Below are 15,834 nucleotides of genomic sequence, written 5' to 3'. Positions count from 1 at the left end.
CTAGCCAATGAGAGGGCAGATATGGGTGGAAACCACAGGCACAACTCCGATATGAAGTAGTTTTTTCAAACTTGCCAAAATGCCACTTATATAGGTGCACTCGTAACAAACTAACCACTACAAAATGTATATTCGATCAAATAAGACTCACATAGGCAATTAGCAATACATTTTTTTTGTTGACCAAATTTAACACTCTCTAGTTGGCCTCCATACAAAAATTCCTCACTTCGTGGTTTTATTTTCGTGGACAGATTTTGGGCGGAGTAAACCCGCTCACTTCGCTTCTTCCTCTCTGCTGTAGCTAAAATAAGTCTAGCTATCTGCATCTGTATTGTGTGTCCACCTTTGTCATGTTTCCAAGGGGATTCTTTTTAAGTCCTGCCTACCCCAAACTCAAAGAAAATCCAACATGACATAACTTCAAAACTTTTAATTGAAGGACCACTGTAGTCTTGGGAATTCCAGACCTAGGGCAACAGCACTAGGTCTGGGATTTCCGAGACTACAAAGGTCCCTAAATGAAAAGTTAAGGAGTTATGCCGCGGTGCATTGAGGTACATTTTGGTATAGTACGGTATATTGCCAAGTCAAGTGACGCCTCTTTGAAGCAATAGAGGAAGTCAACAAGATCCCCAAGTATTCTTTCACAATAGCTGGCCTTGTGTTTTCTGCAATTTTGTGCTGGAAACTGTCCTACTCCATGGTGGATAGAACCCTCTCCACGAGCACCCACACTTTGTTTATGTCATGGACTGTAAGGCACAAGTGTCCTATTTTTTTTAAATTGTCAAGTGTAATTGTGCCATTACCCAAGTTCTCTCTCAACTCCGGGACCATCAACCAGCTGATTCTTTTGGGGCAGATGCAGGACTATATTTCGAGAGGAGAGACTCTTGGACAGAAATATTCACACCTCCATTAATTTGCAAAAGGATAGTCTAATAGCTTGGCTAGGTATGAAAATGATGGGGGTAAATCATTGACAATGATTTGAGCGTGAAGAATAGATTTGTAGTTTTAAACACAATTTTGCTTTAGAAAGCAGCACAAGACAGGGATGTCCCCTCTTCCCCCTCCTGTTTGCACAGATAATTGAACCGCATGCAGAAAGAATTAGACAGGACCCACGAATGTAACAAGTATCAGTATTGGTAAACATGAATATAAACTAAAGTTATTTGCAGATGATCTTCTGATATACCTGATTAATATGAAAACTAAATGCCCCCTTTGCTAAAAACATTTTCAGAATACCCTAAAATCTCAGGATATAACATTTCTGGAAGGGAAAAGCGGGGAAAATTGTTGGAAAGTTGCTTGCTCGTTACTAGTAAGGGGAGACGGGAAAATTGTAACAGTCTTTATATCTATTATAGACATGCTTGCGCAGTGGCGAACCAATTGGACCTAGGCCTTCAGTGTGTGACAGGCTCATGATGCTGAAAGGACAGTAACCGTAATACCAGCGCAGTCATGTAGGAGAGTGAACTTTTTGTAAAACACAAAGGGCCAGTGGTGTAGTGGAGGCTATATGCAGGTATACACCCTATACACGCTTATTTTTCAGTTGGCATTGCCTATACTCACATCTTAATCTCTACTGTGTTGTATCAAAGTAGTGTAGTGGAGGTATGCGATTTACTAATTATTTAGTACAATAGAGAAATCATGCACAAAGTAGCTGGCTGGAGTGTTAACAGACATATTCAATCTCTCCCTATCCCAGTCTGCTGTCCCCACCTTCTTCAAGATGTCCTCCATTGATCCTGTACCCAAGAAAGCGAAGGTAACTGAAGTAAATGACTATCGCCCCTTAGCACTTACTTCTGTCATCATGAAGTTCTTTGAAAGGCTAGTTTAAGGATCATATCACCTCCACCATACCTGACACCTTAGACCCACTTCAATTTGCATACTGCCCCAATAGATCCACAGATGATGCAATCGCCATTGCAATGCACACTGCAATATCCCATCTGGACAAGAGGAATATTTACTGTGTCCTGGACTTCCTGACGGGCCGCCCCTCCAGGTGGTGAAGGTAGGAAACAACACCTCCACTGCGCTGAACCTCAACACAGGAGTCCTCAAGGGTGTGTACTCAGCCCCCTCCTGTTCTCACCATTCACCCATGACTGAGTGGCCACGCACGCCTCCAACTCAATCATCAAATTTGCAGACCACACAACAGTAGTAGGCTTGATTTCTCACATGGAGGAGCAGAGGGCCCTGGTGGAGTGGAAAAATAACCTCTCCCTCAACGTCAACAAATCGTGGACTTCAGGAGACAGCAGAGGAAGCATCGACGGGGCCTCAGTGGAGAAGGTGAAAAGCTTCAAGTTCCTCGGCGTACACATCACTAACAACCTGAAATGGTCCACGCACACAGACAGTGTGGTGAATAAAAGGTGCAATAAAGCCTATTCAACCTCAGGAAGCTGAAGAAATTCAGCTTGGCCCCTAAGACCTTCACAAACTTTTACAGATGTACTATTGAGAGTATCCTGTCAGGCTGTATCACCGCCTGGTACGGCAACTGCAACACTCGCAACCGTAGGGCTCTCCAGAGGGTGGTGAGGTCTGCCCAACGCATCACTTGGGGCACACTGCCTGCCCTCCAGGACACCTACAGCACTCTATTTCACAGGAAGGCCAAAAAGATAATCAAGGACATCAACCACCTGAGCCACGGCCTGTTCACCCCGTTATCATCTAGAATACGAGGTCAGTACAGTTGCATCAAAGCTGTGGCCGAGAGACTGAAAAACAGCTTCTATCTCAAGGCCATCAGACTGTTAAATAGCCATCACTAGCCGGCCTCCACCCAGTACCCTGCCCTGAACTTAGTCATTGTCACTAGAGGGTTACAACCTGCTTACTAAACCCTGCACCTTAGAGGCTGCTGCCTTATGTACATAGACATGGAATCACTGGTCACTTATTTACATACTGTTTTACTCATTACATATGCATATACTTTATTCTAGTCAATGCCATCCAATTCAACTATTGCTGTATATATTATATTCTATCCTACGTACTCTACAGATATACTACATACACTGTCCATACATTCCATCACACATACAGTGCATGGAATGTATGGACAGTTTATGTAGTATATCTGTAGATACGTTACCGCCTTATTCTAAAATAGATTCAATTATATTTTCCCTCATCAATCTATACACAATACCCCATAATGACAAAAAAAATACGTTTTTTAGAAGTTTTTGAAAATATAAAAAATAAAAACTGAAATATCACATTTACCTAAGTATTCAGATACTTTACTCAGTACTTTGTTGAAGACCTTTGGCAGCGATTACAGCCTAAAGTCTTCTTGGGTATGACGCTACAGGCTTGGTACACCTGTGTTTGGGGAGTTTCTCCCATTCTTCTCTGCAGATCCTCTCAAGCTCTGTCAGGTTGGATGGGGAGCATCGCTGCACAGCTATTTTCAGGTCTCTCCAGAGATGTTCGATCGGGTTCAAGTCTTGGCTCTGGCTGGGCCACTCAAGGACATTCAGAGACTTGTTCTGAAGCCACTCCTGCATTTTCTTGGCTGTGTGCTTAGGGTTGTTGTTAGGGTTGTTGTTGTCCTGTTGGAATGTGAACCTTCGCCCCAGTCTGAAGTTCTGAGCTCTCTGGAGCAGGTTTTTATCAAGGATCTCTCTGTACTTTGGTTCATTCATCTTTGCCTCGAACCTGACTGGTCTTCCAGTCCATGCAGCTGAAAAACATCCCCACAACATGATGCTGCCACCACCATGCTTCACCATAGGGACGATGCCAGGTTTCCTCCAGACATGGCGCATGGCGTTCAGGCCAAATATTTTGATCTTAGTTTCATCAGTTTCGGTTTACTGATATAGGGTACATACCATTTTAAGATTATAATTAGAATAAATCAATACAATAGAATGGCCCGTCCTGTTCTTCATTCACAATTGGTGATTACATAATTATTCATTGTTCTCTTCCATTCCCTCATCAACTCACCCATTCTCATCCTTTCTTACCATCATACTTTACTTAATTTATTTAATCTGTTGTTATGTGTATAAAATTAGTTTCGGTATAGTTTAGGTTCAGTTTCGAGGCAATTATCAGGGTAATTTTCAGCTGGACAGTTCACTTTCAACTGTTGGTAGAAGGAGCTGAGCAGGCCCTACTTTTGGGAGAAAAGACATGCCCTCCTAAAACTGGTTATAACTCCAGTTCTGTTTGCAATATTACGATTCTAACAATGACAGTGTGTTATATAGACTTATTTTGGAAAAGTAAAGGATGGAAGGGGGCATGACTTAAAAAATGGCAGAGTAAAAAAACAAGAACTAATCAAAATGACTGCTTTAGCGGTTCTAGTGTTATTGGCTGTGATAGAAAACTTTGGATGGATCAACAACATTGTAGTTACTCCACAATACTAACCTAAATGACAGAGTGAAAAGAAGGAAGCTTGTACAGAATAAAGATGTTCGAAAACATGCATCCTGTTTGTAATAAGACATTAAAGTAAAACAGCAAAACATATGAGCCATCCCTTCACCTCATTTTGTTATAACATCTTTGGTCTGACAGACGTTTACGTGACACCCAGAATGCATTGTATAATGTCACCAAACATGGCACCACACATAGCTGGCAAATAGCTTAGCATTAGCTCATCATAATCAGTTCAACCTTCAAAACCTATGCATGAATCAGAATGCATGATTTGTCACCAGTACTTGAAAATATGTGAATAAAACAGTAAATACTTAATTCTCCAATACGGTATGCTACAGTTGAAACGACAACACGATGTACAGAAAATAAGGCAATTACTTTGATAGGAGCAAACACATGTCCAAAGTTATTATTTGTAAAGACAACAACAATGAAGGCAATGCGAGCACCAGCCAGAAAATGTGCCATGGTGAAAAGTTCATACAAGACTGCACAAATGTCTGCATACTTGATCTGGGGAAACAATGGGGAAGTGCTTGGGCTGTCGTTGAAGAGTAAAGCCTCAAACATCAATTGTTCGCAAAAGTGAAATGGGCTACACCACATTTCAAACTGTTGTTAGAAAATAAAACTTGTTAGACAATCATTTTAAATTGACAAGTGGAATCATAGCCTATAGATAATTAGCAAGCAGTGTGTCTTGGTTTGGGGGCAGCGAGGGTTAACTGTCCTATTGTGTAATAATCACATTTTGGAACAGTGAGTGCATTCTGTCATCACGTACAGTACATAAAAAAATGAGTGAAACGGTTAAGTGCCTTTGAACAGGGTGTGGTAGAATGTGTCAGGCACCTGCTGGGTTTTTCACGCTCAACAGTTTCTCATGTGTATCAAGAATGGTCCATAAGCCAAAGGACATCCAGCAAACTTGACAAAACTGTGGGAAGCACTGGAGTCAACATAGGCCAGCGTTCCTGTGGAACGCTTTTGTCACGACTTCCGCCAAAGTTGGTCCCTCTCCTTGTTCGGGCGGCGTTCGACGGTCGACGACACCGACCTCCTAGCCATCGCCGATCCACTTTTCATTTTCCATTGGTTTTGTCTTGTCTTCCATCACACCTGATTCCAATTCCATCAATTACATGTTGTGTATTTAACCCTCTGTTCCCCCCCATGTCCTTGTCCGTAATTGTTTGTTGTAGTGCTTGTGCACGGTATGCTGGTATTTACCGGATTTTGTTTGACCCATTTATTGTATTGTTCTGTTGACGGTGGTTTATGGTTATTAAACACAACCGTTGTAAATCAGTTTCCGCTCTCCTGCGCCTGACTTCTCTGCCGCCAGTAGCATCGCATTACAGCTTTCGACACCTTGTAGAGTCCTTGCCCCAATGAATTGATGCTGTTCTGAGGGAAAAGGGGGTGAAGCTCAATATTAGGAAGGTGTTCCTAATGTTTGTGCACTTAGTGTACACTGGAGTTGCTTACCAAGACAACATTGAATTTTCCTGAGTTCCTGGTTTGAATACTTATGTAATGAAGATATGTTCTTTTTATTTTTTATCATAGAATTTTTCTTCCACTTTGACATTGTAGAGTATTTTGTGTCGATCGTTGGCAAAAAATATAGACTTTTTTTTCCCCCCCACCTTGTAAAAGTCAAGGGTTGTGATAGTTTCTGAAGGCACTGTACATACCCCACCAGACACGCCACTATAGGTTTCTACACGGTACCCAAATCAAAATTTAATTTAATGCATTACTCATTTATGTATACAGCCATGTCATCGTGGAATGCCGTTCCACCAGAGGTTACTCAGGCAAAAAGCAAGTTTAGCTTTAAAAAACAGTTTAAAAAAAACATCTTGTATCAGCACCTCTACTCTTTCCAAAGATCTAATTTACAGATGAATCCCGGTTTCAACTGTACTGGGCAGATGGCAGACAGCATGTATGGCATTGCATGGGCAAGCGGTTTGCTGATGTCAAAGTTATGAACAGAGTGCCCCATTGTGGCAGTGGGGTTATGGTATGGGCAGGCATAAGCTACAGACAATGAACACTTAATTGCATTTTGGCAAATTGGCAATTGCAATGCACAGACATACCGTCATAAGATCCTAAAGCTTATTGTCATGCCATTCATTCGCTTCCATCACCTCGCAAGGATCTGTACACAATTCCTGGAAGCTGAAAATGTCCCAGTTCTTCCATTGCCTGCCTACTTACCAGACATGTCACACATTGAGCATGTTTGGGATGCTCCGGATCAACGTGTATGACAGCGTGTTCCAGTTTCCACCAATAGCCAGCAACTTCGCACAGCCAATGAAGAGGAATGGGAGCATTGTGCAAGCAGCTGTGTTGTTGCTGAGCAACCAACCCGGTGTTAGAACTCTGAGTTTCGGCTAAAAAAGATATTAGCATTGTCAAAAATACTACAAAATGGTGCACATCATTGGTTCTTAATGGACAGAAATTAGCATGTGAGCGGGATAAATTACACATTTGATGAAAACTGTGGCACCTACAAACTTAGTCAATCCAGCATTTTTTCAATCCAATGGTCGCTTTATGGATGTTATAGTCTCTTTTTAATCCAACGTCTAGAATTTGAGCAGGTCGGCGCAAGACATACTCTTAAAAATCAATTGCTAACGACCTTGTTAAAAAAATCTGGTATGTGGTTCTCGGTAACGGTGGGATGGCTCATGACAAGAGGTAGGGAGTGTGTTTTGTACTTCCATTCAAGTTGATTTGCGAATTTTCATCGAGATTGGTGTCATATTGGCTTAGATATGAAGGTAGGGAGATTTGAATATAATATTGAGCTTCAACCAATACCTACAATATATATTGAGGGGGCTATCAAATGGTGTGTAAATAGTGTTTTTGTTGACTCTTGGGGTCTTTCCAAAAAATAACTCTTATTTTATTTTTTATTTAATGTAATATCTTATGTTGTTCTTGTCTATAACTGTTCTGTAGTTGGTCATGTATTTTTACATTTTATGTGTATCCCAGGAAGAGTAGCTGCTACATAAGCAGTAGCTATTGGGGATCCTAATAAACTAAACACACTCACTCTCTCTCTCTCTCTCTCTTTCTTTCTCTCGCTTTCTCTTTCTTTCTCTCGCTTAAGTGCTTACACTATTGATTGAGAAGGTAAATGAAACAAAGCAAATTGACGATATATAGTTGCGGCCAAATATTTTGGCGCCCTTGCACTTTTCTTAAATATTTCCCTATTTCTTCTAAGTTTACCATTTTAATTTAGAAAGTAAAAACAAATGGCATTGACAAAATTATTGGCACCCCAGAGCTAGAACTTCGTTGGCCAGCTTTTGGCTGATGGCTACAAATGCTTCTTGTAGCCATCAATGAGCTTGCTGCACCTTTGTTTGAAGAGTGCCTTTGAGGAGTGCCTTTGACCAACTGCTGTTTAATGTCTCGCCGTAGGTTTTCGATGGGATTGAGATCTGAACTCATCGCTGGCCATTCCAGAACAGTCCAGCATATCTTCTTGAACCATTTCCGGGTGCTTTTTAATGTGTTTGAAGTCTTTGTCCTGCTGGAAGACCCATAAAATTCAACGGACTCTCAGTTTTTGGATACTAGGTTGAATATTGTACTCCAAAACACCTTGATAATCTACACGTTTAAGTCCCCTACCATCTTCAAATAGGTGATTTAATAGACAGGTTGGTTGTTAAGCAACAAAACCAATGCGTGCACAACTATGGGACAGAAATTATAGGGTAGGCATGGATTGTTGACAACATGTAAACTATATTTTGTCTCCAAATGTTTATTGAAAACAAAAATGCCTTTGCACACAAGCACTTGTTGTCTCTCAAATACACTCAGTGGCAAGTTTATTAGGTTCACCACCCTCCGTTCACAAAAATGATTCACTCCTACAGACAGTGAGTCGTGGTCGTGGCTTGCTATATAAAGCAGGCAGACAGGCATCGAGGCATTCAGTTATAGTTCGATTGAACGTTACAATGGGCAAAACTAGTGACCTAAGCGACTTTGAGAGTAGTATGATCATCGGTGCCAGTATCTCAGAAATGGACAGCCCACTGGGCTTTTCACGTACAACAGTGTCCAGGGTTTACCGAGAATGGTGCGACAAACAAAACCATCCAGTCAGCGGCAGTCCTGTGGGCGAAAACAGCTTGTTGATGAGAGAGGGCGAAGGAGAATGGCAAGAATCGTGCAAGCTAACAGGTGGGCCACAACAGGCAAATAACGGCGCTGTACAACAGTGGTGTGTAGAACAGCATCTTGGAACGGTTCCTGTTGCGTCATGCTGATGGCAGAGTCAGGATTTGGTGTAAGCAGCATGAGTCCATGTCCCCATCCTGCCTGGTGTCAACAGTACAGGCTGGTGACAGTGGTATAATGGTGTGGGGAACGTTTTCCTCTCTTTTGCTAAAAATGTAGTTAATACTGAAATCAAGCTTTGTAGTATCTGGTTCAATTGTTCCATTTCAGAGAAAATGGAGTGTGAAATTTTGCAGTAAATACAAAATCCAAGTAAAAACCAAGGCAACCAACAGTAAATTAAGTTACTGCACTTTGGGTGTGTTCCACCATGTTTTGAATGCAGTTACCCGCTCTGCCATACAAAGACAAAGAGGAGTAACTACGCAAGCAGTGAAACTGAGAAAAAAATTGCTTTAAATGTTGTAGGTAGACAAGTGATAATGCACGGATGTATTATCTGATTATGAAGTAATTTTTTATGCATATCAACCATGACCACTGATTTGACCTTTTGACCCATTAGTCAAATAAATGACCATACAATCTGATGGTTCTCGGTGTCAAAGGCAGCGGATAGATCTAGGAGGATGAGAACAGAGGAGAGAGAGTCAACTTTTTGAGTGCGGAGAGCCTCCATGACACAGAGAAAGTCTTGGTTGAGTGACCCGTCTTGAAGTCTGACTGGTTAGGGTCAAGAAGATCGTTCTGAGAGAGATAGAGAGTAAGTTGGTCAGAGACGGCACGCTCAAATGTTTTGGAAACAAAAGAAAGAAAGGATATCGGTCTGTAGTTTTTGACATCAGAGGGGTAGAGTATTGGTTTCTTGAGGAGGGGAGCAACACTGGCCATTTTGAAGTCAGATGGGATGCAGTCAGTGGTCAGGGATGAGTTGATGAGGGAAGTGAGGAATGGGAGAAGTTCTCCAGAGATGGTCTGGAGAAGGGAGGAGGGGATGGGGTTGAGTGGGCAGGTTGCCGGGCGGCCGGACCACACTAGTCGCAGGATTTCATCTGAAGAAAGAGGGGAGAAAGATGTCCAGGCGTAGGGTTGTTCTGTATGAGTGGGACCAGGGAACTCAACAGGCTGAGTGAATGAGAAGCGGATGTCATCAATCTTCTTTTCAAAGTGGTTAACAAAGTGATCCATAGAGAGGCAGGGGGAGGGGTGGAGAATTAAGGAGGGAGGAGTAGGTGGAAAAGATTTTCCTAGGGTTAGAGGCAATTAGCAATTAGTAATTTAGTGTGATAGAAAGTGGCTTTAGCAGCGGATACAAAAGAAGAGAAGATAGAGAAGAGAGAGTGAAAGGATGACGGGTCCACCGGGAGTTTAGTTTCCCTCCAGAAATGTAAGCTCGTAATGAGTCATTCAGCCACGGAGCAGGAGGGGAGAGCCGAGCCGGCCAGGAGAAAAGGGGAATGTCAGTCATAGTCCTAGGTAAGGGAAGACCCCTAAGAAATTGACAAAAATGAATGGCAACTTATTGGCATTGGGCAAACCGTATACACAATCGCAAATACCACTCAAATGGACCGCAGTTCATCAAAACCATTTGGCAAGTAGAACATGGCAAATGCCATGCGTCATACCCCAAAAATCCCAAAGATGGCGAGTGTGCGCCATCGTAGATTTTCATATGGCAAATGGTCACAAAGTCAAGACCCAAGGGTGAAATGTTGTCAATTATACATATGTAATAACCGTATGAACATACATTTGTTTTATTTTATTGAGTTTGACCATAAGGCCTATGTTTTGTCCATTTACAATATATGATTATAGGAAGTCGGCTTCCGAACCCAAAAGTCAGTGAACCATGGCCAAATGGCATAAGAAATGTCCAAATGCCATACATAAGTATTGAAAGTACCAATCAGGATGTTATGTCCATTTGCCATATATGATCATAGGAAGTCGGCTTCCGAACCCAAAAGTCAGTGAACCATCTCCAAATGGCATAAGAAATGTCCAAATGGCATTTATACTGACCAAATTATATATATATTCATATGTTAAGCCCTGAATCAACCTAGAAGGTCTATTTGTCATGTTTGATCATAGGAAGTCACAGAAAGTAAGAATTTCTCGTTGATGTTGATTTCAGCCTGTCCATTTGGTGATGGAAAATCCTTCATTAAATACATTAGAAATGGACAAATGTAAACTGTCCATTTGCAATGTCTTATTGGATGGGCACGAGTGGGGGGTGCTCCCTACCCGGCCATGGACCCGGCCATGGACCCCTTGCACCTCCCTTTTTTTTTAATTGCTCCTTGTCACCCATTCAGATTACCAGGTGCACGGCTGTCCATTTGAAATGTCTTACAATGGGCATTTACCATCATGAATTGGACATGGTCTAATATATTGCAGAAATGCCCAATTGACTGGCCCGTGGTTCCTCTCCATTGCTCGTTGGTGTTGATTTCAGCCTGTCCATTTGATGATGGTTCATCACTGTTTAAACGTATTACAAACGGACAAAGGTCAGCCATCAAGTCAGCATCCATCAGTCAATAAGATAGCATTCTGACACCAAACTGATACATACTGACACCAAACCCACTTTGTCCAACACGTTTAGAAGCCAACTATCACATATTTCAGAGTAGGCCCAAAATCCATAGTGCCTTCTGTTTAAACCACAATAAAAACTTAAAACACGTAGTAATGTTCTAGCTGCGGGTCCAGTTCTGACATGTGTAGGCCTAGCTGAGGCGACCCCAAATCCCGAGTTTTGGCTCGATAGGAGGCCGAGCTGCAACCTTAATTAGTGCTGAAAATGAACTTATTCCGGGCGTTGCTACGGGGTCCCTGAAAGATCTATCGGACAGAAACTTTAGGGTCTGTCTCTATGGTCCGAGGTGGTTTCAATGCACCTAGTCTGGTGATTCTTGGACGTTTCTAAATGTCGTCATTTTCGTGATGTTCAATATGAATTGAAGTCATTGCAAATGGACGAGGCTGTTTCTTGTCCTGAGAACCTTCTAGACCCATATAACTCACAGTGCACTATCGACTTAAGCTCTAGAACATGTATATAAAGTTTCAGAGCTCTAGGTCTGACGGTTCTTTGATAGTTCGAACGCAGGTAACTATTGCAGGCTCTGTGTGTCTGTAAGCCTCACACTGTCACTCCCCATTGACTGTGTGTGTGAGTTCAGAAAATCACAGAAAATCACAGAAATCCCGTAGAGCTCCAAAACCCGCCTTAACGGATTCGTCTAAACACGCCGCAACTGGACATATAACTTTTTTTTAAAGAAAAACACATTTCTTTAACCATTACCAAAATGACTTTGAATTATTTGTCTTAAAGTACAATAGATAAATGGCTGGTTCTTTTTCTCCTTACACCGTAGGTTTATGTACTTTGACGTGAAGCGGTCAAATTAGCGCTGTATTACCATTTTTGACCTATAATCCCAGAAGATGGGCCTTAACTCAGAAAGCGTTGAGGCCTTGACGCCATCTTGTTTCTGGGCTAAAAGCCCATTTGGCCAAACCTGTGCTCACCGAGTTTCATCTTCAAAGTTTTTTCCATTTAGTAGAAACGGCCATGTCCATTTGGTGATGTTTTGTCCATTTGCAATAAGCAGCCAGTCGCCATCTAGTGGAATTTTCCGGAACAGCGGAAAAATGACCAAACATTTTAAAATGTATAAAACGGAAACCAAATGGTAAAAATCTGGTAAAAAAGGTAAAGGTAAAAATCTGTCATTCTGCCCATGAACAAGGCAGTTAACCCACTGTTCCTAGGCTGTCATTGAAAATAAGAATTTGTTCTTACCTGACTTGCCTAGTTAAATAAAAAAAAATTAAAAGCGTTGGTTTCATGAGCTGAAATAAAAGATCCCAGAAATGTTCCATATGCACAAAAAACGTATTTCTCTCAAATGTTGTGCGCAAATTTGTTTACAGCCCTGTTAGTGAGCATTTTACTTTGACAAGAGAATCCATCCAGCTGACAGGTGTGGCATATCAAGAAGCTTATTAAAAGAAATAAAGCAAACTGGATGGAATATGGAGAAAAATACACAAAATTCTTCCTGTATCTCCAATACAGGAACACTAACAAAAACAATTTGCAGAAGCTCGTTACTGAAGACGGAGTCATCTATGATTCCCCAAATGATATTTTAAAAGAGAAAGCAAATTATTTTAGGCAGATGTTCTCTTTTCCGTCTCATCCTCTCCCGCTGAATGAAGATTATGTTAAGGAATTCTTTCCAAATAATATAGAAAATGGAAAATTAACAAATGTACAGAAAGATGAGTGCGAAGGCCAAATTACAGAGGAATAACTTTTTGAGGCTATTAAATCCTTTCAGTCTGGAAAACCCCAGGGCTTGATGGCATACCGGTAAAGGTATATGAAATATTTTTTGATACACTAAAAGCTTTTCTTTTCTCTCCAAAACTCTTGAACGTGCCGTCCTTGGCCAGCTCTCCTGCTATCTCTCTCAGAATGACCTTCTTGATCCTAATCAGTCAGGTTTCAAGACTGGGCATTCAACTGAGACTGCTCTTCTCTGTGTCACGGAGGCTCTCCGCACTGCTAAAGCTAACTCTCTCTCCTCTGCTCTCATCCTTCTAGACCTATCTGCTGCCTTTGATACTGTGAACCATCAGATCCTCCTCTCCACCCTCTCCGAGTTGGGCATCTCCGGCGCGGCCCACGCTTGGATTGCGTCCTACCTGACAGGTCGCTCCTACCAGGTGGCGTGGTGAGAATCTGTCTCCGCACCACTGGTGTCCCCCAGGGCTCTGTTCTAGGCCCTCTCCTATTCTCGCTATACACCAAGTCACTTGGCTCTGTCATATCCTCACATGGTCTCTCCTATCATTGCTATGCAGACGACACACAATTAATCTTCTCCTTTCCCCCTTCTGATAACCAGGCTGCGAATCGCATCTCTGCATGTCTGTCAGACATATCAGTGTGGATGACGGATCACCACCTCAAGCTGAACCTCGGCAAGACGGAGCTGCTCTTCCTCCCGGGGAAGGACTGCCCCTTCCATGATCTCGCCATCACGGTTGACAACTCCCTTGTGTCCTCCTCCCAGAGTGCTAAGAACCTTGGCGTGATCCTGGACAACACCCTGTCGTTCTCCACTAACATCAAGGCGGTGACCCGATCCTGTAGGTTCATGCTCTACAACATTCGCAGAGTACGACCCTGCCTCACACAGGAAGCGGTGCAGGTCCTAATCCAGTCACTTGTCATCTCCCGTCTAGATTACTGCAACTCGCTGTTGGCTGGGCTCCCTGCCTGTGCCATTAAACCCCTACAACTCATCCAGAACGCCGCAGCCCGTCTGGTGTTCAACCTTCCCAAGTTCTCTCACGTCACCCCGCTCCTCCGCTCTCTCCACTGGCTTCCAGTTGAAGCTCGCATCCGCTACAAGACCATGGTGATTGCCTACGGAGCTGTGAAGGGAACGGCACCTCCATACCTTCAGGCTCTGATCAGGCCCTACACCCAAACAAGGGCACTGCGTTCATCCACCTCTGGCCTGCTGGCCCCCCTACCTCTGAGGAAGTACAGTTCCCGCTCAGCCCAGTCAAAACTGTTCGCTGCTCTGGCACCCCAATGGTGGAACAAGCTCCCTCACGACGCCAGGACAGCGGAGTCAATCACCACCTTCCGGAGACACCTGAAACCCCACCTCTTTAAGGAATACCTAGGATAGGATAAAGTAATCCTTCTAACCCCCCCCCCCCCCTTAAAAGATTTAGATGCACTATTGTAAAGTGGTTGTTCCACTGGATATCATAAGGTGAATGCACCAATTTGTAAGTCGCTCTGGATAAGAGCGTCTGCTAAATGACTTAAATGTAATGTAAATGTAAGCTCCATTGTTAGATTGTTTCAACTACTCCTATAAAAATGGTAGTCTGTCAGGTACTCAGCAGGAAGGTCTGATTTCTCTATTAATTAAACAAGACCCAGATGGCAAATATAAAGACCCAGTCTATATAAAAAACTGGAGGCCCCTTACACTTCAATGTTGTGATACAAAAATACTAGCAAAATGCATAGCACTCAGAATTAAAAGGGTTTTACCAGGTATTGTTCATCCTGATCAGACAGGTTTTTTACATGGACGATACATTGGAAATAATATACGACAACTACTAGAAATAATAGAACATCATGAAACATATAAGAATTCCAAGAATGGCATTTATAGCAGATTTTGAAAAGGCATTCGATAAAGTAAGACTGGATTTTATTTATAAATTCCTGGATTTTTTCAATTTCGGGTATTCTCTTATAAAATGGGTAAAAATAATGTATAGCAACCCCAGGTGTAAGACAGTAAATAACGGCTACTTCTCAGAGAGTTTTAAATTGTCAAGAGGGGTTAAACAAGGGTGTCCGCTGTCACCATATCTTTTTGTTATAGCCATCAAAATGCTAGCTATAAAAATCAGATCCAATAACAACACTAGAGGATTAGAAATCCAAAGCAAAAACAAAGGTATGCCGATGACTCAAGTTTTATATTAAGTCCGCAAGCTAGATCCCTGCAATGTCTCATTGAGGATCTAGATAACTTTTCTGTACTCTCTGGACTAAAACCTAATTATGATAAGTGTACAATATTATGCATTGGATCTTTAAAAAATACAACTCTTACATTACCCTGCAGTTTACCTATAAAATGGGCTGATGGTGAAGTAGACATACTCGGTATTCATGTCAAAAAATATATAAATAAGCTCTCCACAATGAATTTCAACGGAACACTTGTAAAATAGAAAAGCTCCTGCAGCCATGGAGAGGTAAATATCTGTCTATTTATGGAAAAATTGCCCTGATTAACTCCTTAGTCATATCTCAGTTTACTCACTTACTTATGCGCTGCCTACTCCTGATGATTCGTTTTTCAAATCATCTGAGCAAAAAATATTCACTTTATCTGGGACGCTAAACCAGACAAAATAAAACGTGCCTATCTATATCATGAATATGAGTTGGTAGGGTTGAGATGATTAAATATAAAAGCACTAAACCGCTCTCTAAAAGCTTCACTCATTCAAAAGTTTTATTTGAACCCTAAATGGTTCTCAAGTAGATTACTAAGAAAAGCTCATCCATTG

Source organism: Salmo salar, chromosome 18, assembly GCF_965601325.2.
Source record: "Salmo salar chromosome 18, fSalSal1, whole genome shotgun sequence".
Lineage (NCBI taxonomy): Eukaryota > Metazoa > Chordata > Actinopteri > Salmoniformes > Salmonidae > Salmo > Salmo salar.
Note: the sequence above shows the minus strand (reverse complement) of the source record.